Below are 22242 nucleotides of genomic sequence, written 5' to 3' on the forward strand. Positions count from 1 at the left end.
GTGATGCCGATACATGTCTGATTTTTGAGTTACTCCTTGAATAATCCAATCTGGAATTATCCACTTCATGTCTGAGAATGCTTCAGAATTTAAAGAAGTAATTTCAGTGTTCAGAAAAGGTATTATTATTTATTTTAAGGTTAAGGTTTAAGGTTTGCCTGAAGTAAATCAATGGCTTTTTCTTATTTAATTCACAAGTAGCAAAACGTTTCACTTCAACTATGGTTTCCTGCCAAGTGTAAAAGTCAAGGGATTTTTACTCAATTATTATGCTTTCTTTTTTTTGGCCCTTTTTGCCACATTATTTAGAGCACAGTTGTGGAGAGGAAATTTCCCAGAGGAAAATTGTATTGCTCAGAGATTGCTCTTTCATAGCTCATAGCTCGCTTGTGGAGTTCTCTGTTCTGCTTCTTTTAGGTATCCACTTTATCTCAGATGTTTCTTATAAAACAGAACTAAGATAGACATAAGAGATAAAAAATAAACACAAATGAGACCATTGTTGACATACTGTAATTTAATTTAGAGGTATAATATTTTGCAAAAGCATCATTTAGATAAGAATTTTTTGAATTCCAAATTATATCTGATTTTAATAGCAAAGTAAACTTAAACCAGACTTAAACACCTGCCACATGTACTTAGCAGAACAGCTCAATGTGACAACTCCAACACCACAGCTCCACAACTTTTCATCTGTTTGGTTTTTGCCAAGATAAACCTTCAAAGTATTCCAGTATGGCTATGACCACAGGTGTCTGATGCAGATGTTTGTAGTTTTCCTCAGTGGGAATATCTCAATTACCAGGTCTCAGATAATCCCCCAGTATTCTGATGATTAGGTCAAGCTAATAGGCTTTAGCACCACACAGAAGCTTTTGCATCAGGATTTGGTTTCTCCTTCCCCTCTCTGCTGTAACGTTAAGGCTGAAAGAAGGATATTTATATTCATACTTTTTCAAATCCTGTTAGTCCTAGGTTCAGAGGCAAAGAGCTTCACTCTTTAATCATACCCACAGAATTTTCAATTTGAGCTCCATTCTCAGAAATACATCAAGAAGTTTTTATTTTTTGCTTTATATGCTGTAAAGATTTATAGGTATTTTTTGAGGATTTGCTGGCATATATTTTGCACGCACAAGGGAGCAGGATGGTTCAAATTGCATGCATGATTTGTGAAAATTACTGGAATATTATAGTGAAAACACTGCATGGAATCCACAGGTGCACAGAATAACCATAAACAACAGACTGAAATGAAAGACCAGCAATACATTACAATATTTAAATTCCTCCTGAACTATTTATAGAACTATAATAGTTAACCCAAAAAAAGGAAATTCTGTCATTACTCATCCTCATGTTGATTTACTGTAACTGGAAAAGAAGGATAGAAAAAGGATTATAAAACGGATAATTCCGACCCTTGATTCTGATTGGTTGAGCAGTGTTCGAAGCCGTTGTAAATTACTCTACAAGCATACACCTGTGACCTCTTTGCATCAGTATTACTGCACCACTGTGTCTCTGTGTTGCTGCAATTCCATTGTGCATTTCACGAAAAGTAAATGTTTCTTATTTATAAAATGGTTAGTTCCAGATTGGTCAATAGATGTGTTTTATTCACGATAAAACGCGGCTATGACCGCTTCACCCGGTTCTGTGTAGTACTGCACAACACCCTTAGCAACCACTCTTAGCAACATAAAAAATGTTTGTTCATTGAAGCTTACTATGTAGAAGAGTATTGCGAGAGAGACATCGAGTGACCGAGTGTATTACCTGCATTCAGATTTAGCATTTTTCTTCAGGTCAGTCCTATGTTCATAATAAAAAATCTGTTTGAATGTCTGCTGCGATCTTGTCCTTTTAACAGGTAATGGATTTTCCCGTGCCCTGCTGACACTGACAGCACCAGTCAATGCATTTGTCATTTGCGTCTTGTTCCGTATACACAATAAATTTCAATATAAAAGTCTTTGCGACTGAGTGACTCGCTCATAAAGACAATCTTTGCCGCCATCTAGAGACATAATAAATGTAACTTCTGTTGCTGTTCATGGTCAGGGGCTATTTTTTCCAGTAGTCACAATGCAACCAAATACAGAATCATGCTGCAAATACACACAACGCAACCAAATACAGAGACACGCTGCAAATACTCACAATGCAACCAAATACAGAATCATGCTGCAAATACACACAACGCAACCAAATACAGAGATACACTGCAAATACTCACAACGCAACCAAATACAGAATCGTGCTGCAAATACTCACAACGCAACCAAATACAGAGACACGCTGCAAACACTCACAATGCAACCAAATACAGAATCATGCTGCAAATACTCACAACGCAACCAAATACAGAGACACGCTGCAAATACTCACAATGCAACCAAATACAGAGACACACTGCAAATACTCACAACGCAACCAAATACAGAGACACACTGCAAATACTCACAATGCAACCAAATACAGAATCATGCTGCAAATACACACAACGCAACCAAATACAGAGATACACTGCAAATACTCACAACGCAACCAAATACAGAATCGTGCTGCAAATACTCACAACGCAACCAAATACAGAGACACGCTGCAAATACTCACAATGCAACCAAATACAGAATCATGCTGCAAATACACACAACGCAACCAAATACAGAGATACACTGCAAATACTCACAACGCAACCAAATACAGAGACACACTGCAAATACTCACAACGCAACCAAATACAGAATCGTGCTGCAAATACTCACAACGCAACCAAATACAGAGACACACTGCAAATACTCACAATGCAACCAAATACAGAATCATGCTGCAAATACTCACAACGCAACCAAATACAGAATCGTGCTGCAAATACTCACAATGCAACCAAATACAGAGACACGCTGCAAATACTCACAATGCAACCAAATACAGAATCATGCTGCAAATACACACAACGCAACCAAATACAGAGATACACTGCAAATACTCACAACGCAACCAAATACAGAGACACGCTGCAAATACTCACAATGCAACCAAATACAGAATTATGCTGCAAATACACACAACGCAACCAAATACAGAGACACACTGCAAATACTCACAATGCAACCAAATACAGAATCATGCTGCAAATACACACAACGCAACCAAATACAGAGATACACTGCAAATACTCACAACGCAACCAAATACAGAATCGTGCTGCAAATACTCACAACGCAACCAAATACAGAGACACGCTGCAAATACTCACAATGCAACCAAATACAGAGACACACTGCAAATACACACAACGCAACCAAATACAGAGACACACTGCAAATACTCAGAACGCAACCAAATACAGACTCATGCTGCAAATACACACAATGCAACCAAATACAGAGACACACTGCAAATACTCACAACACAACCAAATACAGAATCATGCTGCAAATACACACAAAGCAACCAAATACAGAGACACACTGCAAATACTCACAATGCAACCAAATACAGAATCATCCTGCAAATACACACAACGCAACCAAATACAGAGACACACTGCAAATACTCACAACGCAACCAAATACAGAGACAAACTGCAAATACTCACAATGCAACCAAATACAGAATCATGTTGCAAATACTCACAACACAACCAAATACAGAGACACACTGCAAATACTCACAACGCAACCAAATACAGAATCGTGCTGCAAATACTCACAACGCAACCAAATACAGAGACACACTGCAAATACTCACAACGCAACCAAATACAAGGTCCCGCTGCAAATACTCACAATGCAACCAAATACAGAATCATGCTGCAAATACACACAACGCAACCAAATACAGAGACACACTGCAAATACTCACAACGCAACCAAATACAGAATTGCGCTGCAAATACTCACAATGCAATCAAATATAGAGACACGCTGCAAATACTCACAATGCAACCAAATACAGAGACACGCTGCAAATACTCACAATGCAACCAAATACAGAATCATGCTGCAAATACACACAACGCAACCAAATACAGAGATACACTGCAAATACTCACAACGCAACCAAATACAGAATCGTGCTGCAAATACTCACAACGCAACCAAATACAGAGACACGCTGCAAATACTCACAATGCAACCAAATACAGAGACACACTGCAAATACACACAACGCAACCAAATACAGAGACACACTGCAAATACTCAGAACGCAACCAAATACAGAATCATGCTGCAAATACACACAATGCAACCAAATACAGAGACACACTGCAAATACTCACAACACAACCAAATACAGAATCATGCTGCAAATACACACAAAGCAACCAAATACAGAGACCCGCTGCAAATACTCACACCGCAACCAAATACAGAGACACACTGCAAATACTCACAATGCAACCAAATACAGAATCATCCTGCAAATACACACAACACAACCAAATACAGAGACACACTGCAAATACTCACAACGCAACCAAATACAGAGACACACTGCAAATACTCACAATGCAACCAAATACAGAATCATGCTGCAAATACACACAACGCAACCAAATACAGAGACACACTGCAAATACTCACAACGCAACCAAATACAGAGTCCCGCTGCAAATACTCACAATGCAACCAAATACTGAATCATGCAGCAAATACACACAACGCAACCAAATACAGAGCCCCGCTGCAAATACTCACAATGCAACCAAATACAGAATCATGCTGCAAATACACACAATGCAACCATATACAGAGACACACTGCAAATACTCACAATGCAACCAAATACAGAATCATGCTGCAAATACACACAACACAACCAAATACAGAGACACACTGCAAATACTCACAACGCAACCAAATACAGAATCGTGCTGCAAATACTCACAACGCAACCAAATACAGAGACATGCTGCAAATACTCACAACGCAACCAAATACAGAGACACACTGCAAATACTCACAACGCAACCAAATACAGAATCGTGCTGCAAATACTCACAATGCAACCAAATACAGAATTGCGCTGCAAATACTCACAATGCAATCAAATATAGAATCGCGATACAAATACTCACAACACAACCAAATACAGACGCGCTGCAAATACTCACAACGCAAACAAATACAGAAACGCGCTGCAAATACTCACAATGCAACCAAATACAGAAACGCGCTGCAAATACTCCCAACGCAACCAAATACAGAATCGCACTGCAAATATTCACAACACAACCAAATACAGAGACGTGCTGCAAATACTCACAATCCATGTAAATACAGAGATGCGCTGCAAATACTCAGAATGCAATCAAACACAGAATTGCGCTACAAATACTCACAACACAACCAAATACAGAAATGCACTGCAAATACTCACAACACAACCAAATACAGAATCGCGCTGCAAATACTCACAACACAACCAAATACAGAGACGTGCTGCAAATACTCACAATGCATCTAAATACAGAGATGCGCTGCAAATACTCACAATGCAACCAAATAAAGAACTGCGCTGCAAATACTCACAACGCAACCAAATTCAGAAACACTCTGCAAATACTCACAAAGCAACCGAATACAAAATCGAGCTGCAAATAGCACAGACCACAATGAAAATATTTTAAGGTGATAAACTTGTGCTGGGACATGCTTATTGTTCAATTTCTACTCATCAGTGGTGTTGTTGATGAAAGGTGAGTTTTTGTTTGTTTGTTTGTTTTTTTATAACATCCTGGTCATATATGCGTATTATTTGCAGCACATTTCTATATTTGTTTGCATTGTGAGTATTTGTAGCAGATGTTTCAAACTGATGAAGTTGTTTTCTGAATTTGCTGAAGTTTTTTTTCTGTTTGTATGTGTTTTCTTCAGTTGCAGCGTGTTGCACTCTCTCGCCCACTATAAAACAGGGCCCTATACCCCTTGCATAGAAGAACATGTGAGGGACATTTCCCTCTTAATTTTAACAAAACTAAAATCCACCTCCTACACTTTGGGAAAATATGTTAGAATTATGTATTAGTATTTCATCATAAGTTTACATATGTAAATGCAGATCTTAAATCTCACACAGAGCACCCTCAAATGACAAATGTACTTAATTTTGTGAATCAAACAAATTCAAGGTAAGTTTTAAGAGATTGAAGTTTGCAGCAGTAGTATTCTTTTTTATTATTATTTAAACATTTTTTTTTTAAATTATTTTAAATTATTTAAACACTTCATAGCTGAAACTGGGTCTGTGATTGACACATCCATTCATTTTTTCACTTTGTAGTTTCTTACATTAAAAAAAAAAAACAAAAAAAAAAACAAGGAAAGGCACAAGGAAAAAGTTTTGGCATAAATGAGTCTCTACTAAATGATTACTAGACATAATACAATAATATTGATGTGCTGTCAGAGCTTTATTTAATTACCGGAGCTGAGAAGCAAATCTGTAAATTAAAATTAACTGTACAGTGCCTTTATTAAGTTCAGTTTAGATGTTATCTATCCAAGAGCAGTTGTTTGATTTTTTTTTCTACAAAAATCATTGCTGTTTAATTAATATTTCTTGTATTATATTATTTAAATGCCATTTCATACTTCAGTATAGGTTATTAAAACAGCATGAAGTTGATTCTAGACTTTCATTTCAGTCTCACACATAGCTTTCGACTTCAGAAAACTTGGAATATACCACATGAAGTATATGGACTTTTATAGAGTTTTATGTTGTTTTTCAAAAAACCTAACCACTGTAGAATTGTCATTATATGGACTATGGAAAAGAGCACTGTAAACATTCTTCAGAATCCCTCCTCTTTTGTTAAGGGTTGTGATGTGAGTGAGTAAACAATGACTACATTTTCATATTTGGAAGAACTGTTCTTTTAAATCATGACTGACAGGACCTCACAGAACTTTAGTGTTTATTTCAAAACTAATTTACTCTCTTTATCATCAAACTCCAAAAGCGAATCTCACTCATCTGAAGTGCAAATGTATTAGTTCAGGGCAGATCATAGAAGAATTAGAAACAAGAAGAAAGAAACTTGCTGTCTTGTAACAAGCGCATAGTGCCAAGTCGATTGGCGAACAATGTCTCCCAGGGTGAGAGAGAGGGCCTCAGGGGTGTAGCGGGCAAACGTATTGGATATGACTCCCCCATCACTCTAATCGTTAGTGACAGCACATGCAGCTGCTAATGATCTTTGCTTAATCACATTTAATCAGGTAATAATGATTCAGGGCCGAGCTCTGAAACAGCCTAGGCAAGAGATTTGGATGCAATTCCAGACATGTAATGGATGGAAGGTTTAGGTGAATGTTGCAAGAGTGTGAGAAAAAAAAAAAAAAAAGTGTAGTTTTTCTCTACATTGCTGTTTCTTAGTGGGTCCTGCAGGGCGCAGGGTGCAGCTGGTCCCTGTGGGAGATTGTGAGGAAGTTTAGATCATGTTTATTTTGCGGGAGGCAGTTACAGAGGATGTTCAAAAATACCTGAGGTGTGGGAATGTGTATCAGGTTCTTCACCATATGGTTCTATTGTGTGTCTTATGAGGAGATGAATCAACATTTCATTCTTTTTTTCTTTTATTTTTTGCTAGGTTGCAGTTGACTTCGGCATGTGCAAAGCATTTGTAAGAGAAAGAAAGTAATGCAGCCAGAGGCATATGTGTAGGAAATTAAGTGAACTGAGTGTGTACTCATGGGTTATGTAAATAATATTTTTTTTAAAATAATTACCTATAAAAAGTTATTAGTAATATAGTAGATAAATGGATTGCACTTTATTTCAATAGTCCAAACATTCTACTAACTATAAGTAACTTTGCAACTACATATAGTCCTAATCAATCAAACAAACGACTACTATACACAGAGTGTAAAAAAACATCTTAGGCCTAAATTACTTAATGCAGAGGAAGCTGCCTCTTTTCCAAGTTGTGCCTCTGAAGCATCAGAGTTAGAGCCCATTCTCCTTATTCTTCCTTAGTTGTGGGTTTATTTAAAAAAAAAAAAAAAAGCAATGAATAAATATGCATTTAGTTTAGTTAGCCTGCTATTTAGCATAAGCATAAACTAAAGTGGGAACAAAATGAGAAGTGAGTCATCTTGTGACTCGTGTACCACCGCGATTTGATTCGTGAGTTGGGAACTGGGGGGGGGGCAGTGTAGTATACGATGTAGTATACATGCCAGACCAGTATGTGGCGCTGTAATTCTGCCACAGAGATATACTAAAAACAGAGAAGAAGACTTGAAGCATGCTGTTTTGGACAAGCGGCAACCTCCCCCTGTTTCTCGTGAAGCCAATACGGAAGTGAATTAAACTGCAATTCATCGACTGGCAGCTAGGGACAGGCTGCAGAAGTGAGCAGAATCTCATTGACCATCATGTAAAATTAGTCAAGTTTACAGCAGAAAAAAACATGTTTACAATCTGGTTCATATTGTGGTTTTGGTCTATACTGCGAATTTTGCCCTTCATGACAACTCTGAGGGGGGTGAATTTTTTTATAGCTCATCTGTTTAAATTATATTAAGCCTTAAAGTTCTGCATAATTAAGGGCGTGGTCACTTGAGTGACAGGTATGCCGCTGCTGTCTGTGAGCCGTCATGTTACCTCAGCAGCTCATTTCAGCCGCTGAATTTGGCATCTCAGTCGTATTTGTGCTTTTTTCTGTATTATTTTATACAATATATGGCTTGCTGCATACTTGAGACAGATGTCAGTCTGTGTAAATGTGCTCGCATGCGGAACACACGTTGTTGGATCATCGTGGCATTGGCTAAAAGTTTTGTTCCTGAGATTTACAACAATGACAATACCAGGAGGATATACAACTCCGACAGCACTGCTTGGATATTATAACTAAAACTGCTGCACTATTTTGAAAAATTATACTTTGGATACGTGCTCATTAGTTTGAGAGAACATTTGAGAGATATACATCTGGTACATATATATTTTACCCAAGTGCCACGGATTGGATTCATCTCGCGATCTCTATTTCATTATAAAGGTATGAAATCCCATTTGACTTGTGTTATTTGCACACCCCACACAAATTAATTAGCCTACTGGTATTGGAGCATCTATAACGTTATCGTAAAAAAATCACCGTAGATTGACAGTAATCCTTTAGTAGCCTACTTTCTAATGATATTGCTATCTTTATTAATATTTTAGATAGTATCTAAGATAGATAGCTAGGGCGGGCGTGGTTTCAGCAACAAGTCGCATGGGCTCCAACTTCGTCCCGCCTCTTTGCCCATTTTCAGTTATCCGTGAGTGACGTGCGGTCACGTGCAGCTAAGATGGCCGCGGCCTCATTTACGCGTCAAAACTGCTGTTCAGAATTCTATGGGTGACGTCACGGACACTACGTCCATATTTTTTTACAGTCTATGGTTTTGGATCAGTGCGTGGTTGGATTATTGGAATTTTATCATTGTCCGTCTTCCTGCAACGCACACCATTATTTTGACAATTTCACAACAAAAGTACATCAAATCAAATATTCCTTTCATATTAAAATATGAATCATTATATTCATTAGTATTTTTGTTTGTTTGTTTGTTTGTTTTTAATACATTACTGCCTAATGTCACTGTTAGGTAGTATCTACTGTACAGCTCACATTTTGTATGTTGGCCAGAACAATAATCCTTTGGGATATTACACATAAAAAGTGCTGGCAGTGGACAATATTCATCTTTAGAATATATTGCATCTGTTAGAGCTTTATATATCAGAGATTATGTGCCATGGATATTGTCAGTTCAGCCTTTATTCAATAATGCTCTCCTGTCCAATACAGCAGAAAATTAATGCTATCTGTTTTTGGGTAATCCTGTTTGCACATACAGTGATTTACCAGGGTCAACAAGACTGTGAAAACATATGAGAAAAGACAAGCACAACATCATATTCCTTTATTGGTGTTTCAAAAATGGTGGCAGCTTCTCCTGAAGACATGAGGCATGGCAACCGCAAAACCAATGAGATTGTTTCTGAGAAATGGCCTCTCAAGAGATACTGACCCTACATTCCACAGAGCAGTTACACATGTGTACACACACACACACACACACACACACACACACACACACTTGTTTGTAATGGGCCCCTGCAGTGATCCATGGCATCTCATAATTGTGAGCTCACTGGACCATCGCTAACAGATGCCAGTGGAACGGCACCATTAGCTAATACATGCGGGCTGTCAACACACGCATCAATGTTATGAAAAGTCAAACTGTCATCCTTACAGTGCTGAGACCATATTCATCTGCTTTCCAATCTAATACTTATTAAACGCACATTATCAGAGGATGAAGCTTCTCTGCTTGAGTTGGTCCTGATAGCCTATACCGTAGAAATGGGCACGCACTTCTTCAGTCGACCCTGTTCCACTGAAATAGTGCTTGTGCTGGTGTCAACGCTTGGCTGGGGTTTTGGAAGTCTTTCAGACCTTGTCCGTGTGTCCACTGACTTGAGAGCAGAACGTTTATGTAACTGACTATCTGATGTGACAGAACAACCACCTTCCTTTGAGTCAGTGTCAACCCATTCTTTTGATCGCCTACCTGCAGCCAGGCTCCTGACAGGAGCAGAAAAGAGAGGAGGAGTACAGTAGCAAACTGGGCTGATGAGGTGTGATAAGAAACATCTGAAGTTAAAGGAATAGTTAGCCCAACAATGAAAATTCTTTTATAATATCTTTCCAAATCAGTAAGATTTTTCTTTTCAATATAAAACAAAACAAGAAAGATGAAGAATCAGCCTGGATGCTCTTTTCCATGCAACTTTAATGAGTGTGGCGTGAGACTTTCAAGCTTCAAAAATGAAACAAAAAGAATCAGTAGTAGCAGTTTGTATGACTTGTGCACAATACACTCTGAAGCTATACCTTGGAGTGAGGAACAGAATTTTTACTAGTAATACTAGTCATTGTTTGCATGAGTGATTCTTTTCATTTGAATCATTACACGATTATGGAAAAATCATAAGCATGATTATTTTGGTCGATACTGTAATCATGATTGTTTAACATGATTATGAGATGGCCATTTGACCAAAACCTCATGAGTAATTTATTTAACGAAGACGATATTTATCAATTATTTGCTAGAAATAAGGTTGCTATGTCATCTACATTTTCAGCTAAAATTTCCCAATTCTCGATACCAGTTTCGATAGCAGAATGCTAGGCTAACTAATGCAAGTAAAACAAAAGTCCTCAAAAATTACTGAAAATAAGTAAACAGTCAGTAATACAATAAATAAAGCTAATTACAAATAATAGGACAAAAACAATAGAAATTAATACACTGCCCTCCAGAAGTTTGGAAACTCCCTAGAAAAGTGGAGTTTTGGACAATATTGGCATGAATCCTTTTTAATTTGTGATATTTTGCACTGATAAACTACGAAAACATATTTTATTACATAAACAGTTTATACATAGAAAAAACTTAAATTTTCAATTCATCAAAATATCCACCATTAGCAGCTATCTGACCTAAACTGGGTTCTAATTGGTTCATTGTATTCTAAACCTAATTGGCAATCATTTGTTGAAGCTATTAGGGTGTGCTGAGCCAAAAATCTTTTACAAACCTGGGCCAAGTTTAAACCAGTAACCAGGCATCACAGCTGGCAAAGGGGCATGTCTGACTTTGACATGTATATCGTCGCTGCCCGATGAAACTCACGTATGTCCAAAACGGTTACTTTTCAGGAAGTGAAAAAAACACCGTATTTCAAAAGCAGTTGAATGTAGCGTTGTCATACTTGGTACGGCATCTTTACATGTAACCATATTCTTGCCAGTGTAATGATATAATCCACATTTGACCAAAATTGAGTTTAAATGGACATACGTGCATATTTTACAGTAACGGTGGTCGATACGCGTTCTTCCGATCATTAATTAGAATGGCCAAGTCGCGTTTCATATTGACAGATGAATACGCTCAGTTTATTAAATAGCCTACGTCTTAGTTTATTAAATACGCTTAGTTTATTTAATATTAATTATAAATTTATTAAATGTCTCTTGCAAACTATGAAGGGACAATGAATCAATACACTGACATGGTAATGCTAGACAGATACTTTGTTTGCACAGTCCTACCGTAATTTTGTCACTCCTAGACGTACGTCTGGCGTCAGGGGGGAAACGTTTACTTGAGAACAGTTGTCAAAAACAAACGTTTGCTGATACTTTACCTCACAGTGTTATTTGGCTATCCAGTGCTGAGCTTCGATGAAACTTCACGAGACCGGCGAGATGCTTCCACAGGGCGGGAGATACGCTGCGTGATTGACAGCTTTGACACCAAATGGATATACATGAAAATCAGATGACATGATTTCACAACTTTTCATTGGCCATTTAGATATGTGAAGCATACTGTATACGGAAATGAACCTGGACATTCAATCCGTCGAAAAATCTCAAAATCGGCAAAATGGACATACATGGTTTTCATCGGACAGCGACGATATATTGCCATTATTATGTAATCAAAATTAAAATTATTATTGCTGGTCTTCAATGATAATGTCACGTTACTTTAAAGGTGCCCTAGAACTTCTTTTTAAAAGATGTAATATAAGTCTAAGGTGTCCCCTGAATGTGTCTGTGAAGTTTCAGCTCAAAATACCCCATACATTTTTTTTAAATTAATTTTTTTAACTGCCTATTTTGGGGCATCATTAACTATGCACCTATATATAGGTTGCGGCCCCTTTAATTCTTGTACTCCCCCTCCCCTGGAGCTCACGCTTGCCTTGAACAGCATAAACACAGTTTACACAGGTAATATAACCCTCAAAATGGATCTTTACAAGATGTTCGTCATGCATGCTGCTTGCATACATCGGATCATGTGAGTATAGTATTTATTTGGATGTATTACATTTGATTCTGAATGAGTTTGAGGCTATGCTGCGTGGCTAAAGCTAACATTACACACTGTTGGAGAGATTTATAAAGAATGAAGTTTAATAATGAATAATGTTTATGCATTATACAGAATGCAAGTGTTTAAAAATGAAAATAGCGACGGCTCTTGTCTCCGTGAATACAGTAAGAAACGATGGTAACTTTAACCACATTTAACAGTACATTAGCAACATGCTAACGAAACATTTAGAAAGACAATTCACAAATATCATTAAAAATATCATGTTATCATGTCAGTTATTATTGCTCCATCTGCCATTTTTCGCTATTGTTCTTGCTTGCTTACCTAGTCTGATGATTCAGCTGTGCACATCCAAATGTTCTGCCCTTGTCTAGTGGCTTCATCATGGGCTGGCATATGCAAATATTGGGGCGTACACCCCGACTGTTACGTAACAGTCGGTGTTATGTTGAGATTCGCCTGTTTTCCGGAGGTCTTTTAAACAAATGAGATTTATATAAGAAGGAGGAAACAATGGAGTTTGAAACTCAGTATATGTCTTTTCCATTTACTGAACTCGTGTTATTCAACTATGCCAATATAAATTCAATATTTAATTCTAGGGCACCTTTAATGTATTTGCACCAAACAATGATAAGGATTTATGCTGATATCGTCCAAAACCACAATTTGCCAGGGATGTTTCCAAACTTTTGCAGGGCAGTGTATACTAATGAAACAACCAGTGTGTTATTTTTTTTTTTCATGCAAGTCTATACAGTAATTCAGCTAACAACCTACTACAGAAACTGAATAATCAAATATAAAATAAAACACAACATAGTCTTCACTGTAAGAAATAAACTTGCTTTGATTCTTATCTAAATCCAGTTTTTGTGCATATCCAATTGAAATCCGCAAAAAATCACATGAACAGTTGCAAAGCTCTGTTTCGAGCTACATTCAAATGTGGTTTGAAATCCTATTCAGATCGCATTTCTGGAAATCAATTTCAGACTGACTCCTCTGATTGGATTTTGCATGGTTTATGTGATTTTCTCACGCCACGTAAAACGTAAACGTCAGACGTTGTTATAGGAAACATGCTGAAACATTTATTAAATTGCTTATTATTGTGTCTAATTTTTAATTTCCAACCTATTTTGGGTTAATTTCAAGACAGCCATATAGTAATTTTAAACAACAGTTGGGTTAAGTAAAACTGCCCAGCACTTTGGGCAAACATTTAACCCAACCACTGGGTTTGTCCATTTTCAACCCAAATTGGGTTATGTTTAAACCAGCATTTTTTTAGAGTGTTCTAAAGAATGCAAGAGTCCATCTTTAAAGCTGGTTATGGAGCACAGAGACGAAAGCTAAAAGCTCCTGCCCTTCAGTGACTGATACCAATGGTTTGGCTGCGTGTGGTGGTTGTTTGAGTCGAATCAGGCAGCCCTGAGGGTCCTGATGCAGAGGTTACAGAGAAATGAGGCCCTGACCATACTGGCTTATCAGCATCCAGCTTTTATTTTTCACAAATGAGGGATTAATTATTGCCCCCAGAAGAGTATAGTCTGCACTGTGTAGATAAATCAGACAGTTTCCCCACAGCGCTGTGCAGAAATGAGGGGGAAAAGGGCAGATTCAGGGTTGTAAACAGAGTGAGAGAGTAACTTTATTTCCCACTACACCAACACAGCTCCGCGGCCATCACATGATCCAGAAAATGGAAGAAAACAATCAAATGTGCTTTTGCATGATTCCCTATAATGTAGCTACATTTTCAAGCTTTTATGGTTTTGTTCTATTAAAGTTTGTCTCTTAGGTATAACTAGGAAATTTTGGCAGAACAAAAGCTTAAAATGTTTGTCCAATTAATCAGCTTGTTTTGTTATTGTTTTTTTGTTTTGTTTTTTTCTTCTTCAGTAAGTTAATTGCTGTACAGGGGAAACTGTGTAAGGTAATGGTATTAAAAAGCAGTGATTAAAATAGGCTCTGCTTCTCCAGAGATGTTCTTTTTAAAGAAATGAAATTCATTTGAATCTGTTAGTGTAGCTGAAAAAGCATCTGTGCTTTGCCCTTGGCCTGTGCTGCTCATGAATATCACATAACAAAAATATGTACAAGGGTGACATGTACTTTTACATGCTTCCACAGAATTGGAATTGCACTGTTGTGTTTGGGGAACCAAAAATGGGCAAGGGGTAGTTAAGTAGACACAAAAGCGGTGAACGGTATTCCACCAAGTGCAAAATGTTCCTGGATCAACATCTTTGTTGTTCCTGGAACAAAATTCCAATCAACCAATCAGATTTGAGGGACGAGTTTAGAGTTTATGCAAGTTTAGGCTTACAATCATGGTTAGGTACTTCTACATCAGTACTATTCACCTATCATTTCACTCTAATTTTAGGGAAAATTTAGGGTTAGGGTTAGGTTTAGGAGTAGGGATATGACTAAATTTTCAGACAGGAATGTTGTTCCAGGATCAACAAAATATGTTGATCGAGGAACATGTATTACTTGACCAAAATCACAGTGACCAAAGCACAAAAGCTGCATGTTGAGTCCCATATGAGTTTACTTTGACAACACAAATGTGAAGGTATACATGTATGGGAAAAGGTGTGCATTAACTGCTAAATTGTAACATATGGTGCATTCAAGTCATGTTGGAAAGATGAACAAACATGAACGCCACCACAAAATCATAAATACCAGTGGGAAGCTTGGGATTTTCTTTAAAGGGTTAGTTCACCCAAAAATGTCATTATTTCTGTCGTTCTGTCATTAATTACTCACCCTCATGTCGTTCCACACCTGTAAGACTTTCGTTCATCTTCGGAACACAAATTAAGATATTTTTGATGAAATCCGAGAGGTATATGACTCATCCATAGACAGCAATATAACTACCACTTTCAAGGTCCAGAAAGATAGTAAAGACATCGTTAAAACAGTCACCGTGACTAGTGGTTCAACCTTAATTTTATGAAGCAACAAGAATACTTTATTCAACAACTTTATCCAACAATATCTTCTCTTCTGTGTCATTCTCATATGTTGTTTACGTCCAGCACTTCCAGGTTCTACATCAGAATGCCGACTCATTATACATGTGTCGTGCTGCTCACGTGTACAAATTTGGCCAATACTGAGCCAGCATAAATATCTTAATTTGTGTTCCGAAAATGAACAAAGTTCTTACGGGTGTGGAACGACAAGCCCTGATCTTTTCGAGAGCAGAATTCTGAATGTACAGAATGATGCATCATCCAATATACAATTAAGGAAATACTGTATATGGAAACATTTGCAGTAATACATTATGTCTCATATGATCACTTACGTAGAATATGTAAGATACATTTGATATATTTTATTATTGTAATTATTATTATATATATTTTTTTATTTTTATAAAACAGTTAGTTCCTGTTCTTGATTCTGATTGGTTAATAGCTGTGTTTTATTCATGATAAAACACAGCTATGACCGCTTCACCCAACAGGTCTGTGTATCACTACACAACACACTTAGCAATCACTCTTAGCAACGTAAACTGTTTGTTCTCAGTTGATATTGTTCATTGAAGCTTACTGTATTATGTAGAAGAGTACTGTGAGAAAAAGTTTGATTGAGCGAGTTTATTACCTGCATTCAGATTTAGCATTTTCCTTCAGGTCAGTCTTATGTTCATAATTAAATATCTGTTTAAATGTCCAATGTATTATCTTGTCCTCTTAACAGTTAAGGGGTTTTCCCGTGACTGACAGCACTAGTCAAAACATTGGCAAGTATCTTCAACACAGTCTTTTCAAAGTAAGTCTTCACTACTGACTGACACTCAAAAAAAGACAGTCTTTGCCGCCATCTAATGGCGTAATAATGAAACTTCTGTTGCCGTTCATGGTCAGGGACTATTTTGTTCTGGCGGAAGGAAGGCTTTTAGTGAAAGTTGATACATATTTTTGGCTTTAATATTTGTATTGTGTGGTAACCGTTTCATAAAAGCAATAAGGTACTAAGTCACGGCTGAAGCGGTTGCAGGCAACAACGCCCTTCAGCCGTGACTTATTCACGATACAGCACAGCTTCTCGTACCTTATTGCTTACTTAACATGTCATTAATGTAAAATGCTAAATACAATATTCTTTGTAAATGTATTAGTTTTGACCATTTAATTGAACAACTGAATAATGACACACAAGTAAAATAACAGAATCACAGAAGTCACTGACATCTGAATTGCAGTATATCATTCTACAAGAGACAAATTTAATATATATATATATATATATATATATATAAACAATTCTTCCACCTACTAATGTTAGACCATTTACAGATGCCAAGCAACATAGCAACTTGCTGCATTAAAATAAAATGCGTGGTTCAAATGCAACTTATCCAATCAAAATTTCAATTTGGAACTGTTTATTTTATAAAATAGTACTGTGTAAAGGACTTACACACAAACACATAATCTAGAAGGCATGCAGAGGTGTACATTCACATACACACAAACACAGATCCAAGAAAAGAATACTTCAACCATGCTGCAGAGATCAAAGCCTTCTTATTATCCTGCTGTCTCTCTTTCAGTATCTCTCTGCAGGACTCTGTAACTGTCAGCAGGCATTTCAGCATTTCAAAGAGCAGCTGTTGGTCCATCTTTCTCCACTACCGTACCTGGAGAACTTTGCATTTTTGGGCTCCATCTCACAAGTGCAAATCAGGCCAGCCACAGCTGCAACGTGCTGCTTTCACAGCAGTGCTACTGAATCCTCTCTCATCATTGTTTTAATTTCTGATCTTTGACTGATTATTTGTCTTGTGCAAGCGTGGGCATCCATTCCAATCTTCTTCAGAACCACCCATATGATGCATGTCCGAGGTCCGTTGACAACATTCAATTTGGCCAAAGAGGCAAGGTGTGAATTGAAAGTGCGGGCCAGATCTTTCCAGAGATGGAAGTGTCATAATTGCATTGTGATTTGCAAATTAACTCTTATTTCTCTCTGGCTGTAGTGGGAGGTCAGTTTATCGATGGCCATGAGCTTCTCAGCTGGAAGTCATATCAGAATTCTCATTTTTACCCATGTGGATAACTTGTGTTCCATGCATGAATAATGTGTGGTTATTTATTTCAAAGAAAATAAAGTAGTAGCAAGTGAACACCTTATGCTGGGCAATTAGGCCTCAACATTCCAGTTCTTCCTCATTAGCTTTCCTCAGTGGTACGAGACATGAAACAAAATGTGCCTAACCAGTCCGCACTGGATGCTCATTAGCATTTCTATATTCTCGCTGACCTCAACTGCTGGAATCATGCTGGAATCATAGGGTAGGAATCTATGCAGTAAATCACCAGCAATGGCTTTGGATAGCTCAGAATTCCCAGTTTCTGGGAAATTATCATCATGAAAATCTCGCAATCATGTCCTTAATGGGAGGAATAATTAATCAGAGACCCCAAATTAGAGATAAAAGTATGACTGGGAAACGAAGAGGTCTCCCTCCGCAATACTCCACAGAAGGTGAATGAATTATTCACAGCCGGCATGCATGATGGGTAATTTGCTGCAGGCCATCTCTGTAAACAGCTTGCACAGGGCTCAGAGCTGAACATTCTGTTATGTAAAAAAAAAGCATAATAAAAAAATTTAATTTCAGGGTAGGGGGTTCTACATGATTTAAGTTGTTTTCACACTTGGTTTGATTGCTTGTCTAAATAAGAGTTGGATTTTACCTTCTTCCCTTTCCCCAGCAGGTCTCTTTTCACACTGGGTCTGAACCATATAGGTATGTTTATACCTCATTTGATTCGGATTGGATTAATCTGGATTGAAGAATATTAATGCATGTAAACATACCTACTGTTGCTAGGTATTCAGAAATAGTGATGGGAAGTTTGATTCTTTTCCGTAAACTGGTTCTTTCGGACAGTTCATTTAAACCCGTTCAAAAAACGATTCACCAGTACATAATCACACAATGACGTCACATATATGCAATTCTGTTATTAAAACAAATGTGAAACTCAGATGTTTTACATGTCCCAAAACATATAAAGTGAATAAACTAGTCTTAATTAACTCACCTTTTTACATATACCATCAGAAACAATTTCGACCCCCTCATTCAAGTCAACTGCTCATTTATGCATGTTCGTATCAGCAGCTCACCGGTCGTCTGTGGACTTGTCCTTGTCTGAACTATTTCCTCAGTTCAGTTCAGTGTACTGGTGACTTGAGAACTATTGCAACTATTAACCAACTCTTGACTCGAGAGAGAACTGCTATCATTGTACTGCTGTTGACATGATAACTTATGCCATTAGATCACAGTTATATTTCCAATACATTTTTGTTATAATTTATTCTGTTTAGCAAAAGACATCAGAAACATACATTTTGCCCCCTTTATGAAACCCTTGGCAGACAGTTTTTAGGATATCGGATATGTCCGTAAGGCTGTTGTCAGTTCATTGTACCGCTGGATTAGTCTCAGTCTCAGACGTCATGCCCACAGATCGTTTGCTGAATGTCTGATGCATAAGGCACACAAAATGGGAAACACTTCAGGAGTTTCGAAGTTGTCATCTGATTGGTTGAATTCTCCAGGATTTCTGGGAGATGTGTGTTGCAGTATTTTACAGTCTACCTGGAAACATAGCCGTCATGATGCCAAACCCCCTCATGGAAGAAGAAAGCTGTGGTTTTTACAATTGTGACAATGACCGCTTATCAGGATCAAGAAAATGCTGAATTTTCAAAAGTATGTTAAGTTTGCAGCACCACTGTTGCAGTAAACTTGCATAACATTCTTGAATAAATTATTAGACATACTCTTGGGTGGTCTTTGGCCAGTGAAAGCTGCGATGGAGTCCAGACCTTCTGCCATTAGTCTGAAGATCTGAGATATTTTTAACTGCAGAACCACAGAACCACACATCACAGCAGTCTAAGGACAGCAGCACCAGGCCAGCAACCTCAGACCTGAAGTTAGGGTGGCACTGACAATCACGTATCCCGCCCCAACCTGGTGCATCGCAGAGCAGTGCAAGACTAGCATTTGTGGATAAAAAGTATATAAATGTTTATTTTTTTTAGAAAATGACTGATAAGTCTGTTATTGTTCGGCTGGGATCGTGTAAAGCTCTTTGAAGCTGCATTGAAACTGCAGTTTGGACATTCAAGCCATTGGTAGCCATTGAAGTTATATGGAGAAAAATCCTGGAATGTTTTCCTCAAAAACCTTAATTTCTTTTCGACTGAAAAAAGCAAGACATAAATATCTTTGATGATATGGGGGGGTGAGTAAATAATCAGGAAATTTTAATTCTGAAGTGAAATAATCCTTTAACTGGCACAGAATAGCACTTACATTTGTTAGCCAAGAGTTTGCTGGAGTTTACATTAGCAGGTCTGCACCAAACACTTTCGTATGAAAGTGTCTTTAAGACTCACCCAATCAACAGCCAGGAACCTGATTCCCTCAGCAGCTTCCCAACTACATCCTGTTTATTTTCTTTAATTTTGTTTTATTCTCGCAAGCAGACCACTAATGCTTTGCTGTGTTCCTAGAGGAGCTGAGCAGTACTGGAGCGCTTCTGAGTAATTTGGTTCCACCTGAGGAGACCCACATGCTTGTGCAAACACAGAATCAATATTAATCAACTCGTAGGGAAGACAGGCTTGCGTTGTTGGTGTTTTATTTATTTATTTTTTTTTTTAAAGCAGACGTTGCAGCCAGGCGTGAGGATAATATTTCAGCACAAATGTAAGAGCAGCTACAGCTGTGGTAACCATACATATATATATATATATATATATATATATATATATATATATATATATATATATATATATATATATATATTCAACATCTTGTTGCCTTACCCTTATCCTCATTTACACGTTTTCTTTTTATTCGCCATATTTTGCTGTCCTTTATCTCTCTCTCCCTGCTAGTTTCAATGTCCGTTTGCTCGAGACTGTAAATGATGACTGGTTGCCAGTCATAATGTTGTCATAATAAAAGACTCAAGGGGCTTATTGTTTTTCTGCCACAGCTTGGCCTCACAGCTCACATCATACTCACCCCGATCTCAGATCAGAGCTCTCTGAAACACCATACAAACACATTCATCTAGAGCCGCTCATTTGATTACGCACATAATCTCCTTCTATGAATTTAGATGGGAAGCAATTGAGTTTCTAAACAGCCTATGAAATCACAATGGTGGCACCATCTGCTAGTAAGTTTTATTGATGGTTTATAGATTGTAAGTAAATGTGAGTAAATGTTTACATGTGTTTTGACGACAGTCATTTGGGGGGGATAATTAGTTTCAGATGATCACATGTGTAACTTAATTGAAATAGTGGAACAAAACTCTCCAGATACCTTTCTATCCTCCTCTATTATGTTGGAAACGCATGCTAAGTTGTCCGCGTTTTATTTTGATTGACATTTACAGAATTATCTTCTCATAAACTTGTATATTAGAAATCCTTCAACAGATTAGAACACAAATGGATGCTCTTGGAATATCCCTGGAGGTTGTGGCTTATATTTGCTCAATAAAGCAAGTGCTGCGTTTATTGTGTATACATTTTGAATGTTCCCAGTTGGTTGCTAAAGTCAGTGGATGATGGTTAAAGTGTCATTCATTCATTTACTCAAACCTGGACATAACAAGTAAGAGCCGCAAATAAATCTATTTATATTAGTTATTTAAATAAGTGTTGATGGATGTTGCAAATTGTATTAAATGGTCACACTGCTCTGTATATAGTGAAAGCATAGGATGTCAAGCTGCAAAAAGAACAAAATCACAACTTGTGCACTATTGTCTTCTTTTATTTATTTTATTATATATTTGCTTATTTATGATCATTCTTTGTTACAGGAAGATCAATTAATTTGATCCGGGGTCTCAGAAAGCCCTAAAGATATGCGGACAAGAGAAATGTACTTTCATTTATAAGTTAACCTCTCAGAAACTCTTCCACAGGCCCATACGTGTTTGTCTTAATCATGGGTATGAAAAGTGAGAGAAAGACAGAAGGAAATAACAGTAATTGAGAGAGGGAGTGATTAATGTTCTCATTGTGACTAGATTAGGTAACAGCTTTCATCGATGATGGCTCTATTGGGTTTGACAAGTATGAAAATACTTTCTCATATCAGACACACTGATCAAGTTACAGCAGGGTGGGGAGAATCTGAAAGATTGCAAACCTCATTCAGCCAGAGGGGCAATAACTCTCTAAACATTCATTCTGGATGATTCAGCAAGCAGGCGCTTTGTAA

Source organism: Megalobrama amblycephala, linkage group LG19 (genome assembly GCF_018812025.1).
Source record: "Megalobrama amblycephala isolate DHTTF-2021 linkage group LG19, ASM1881202v1, whole genome shotgun sequence".
NCBI lineage: Eukaryota > Metazoa > Chordata > Actinopteri > Cypriniformes > Xenocyprididae > Megalobrama > Megalobrama amblycephala.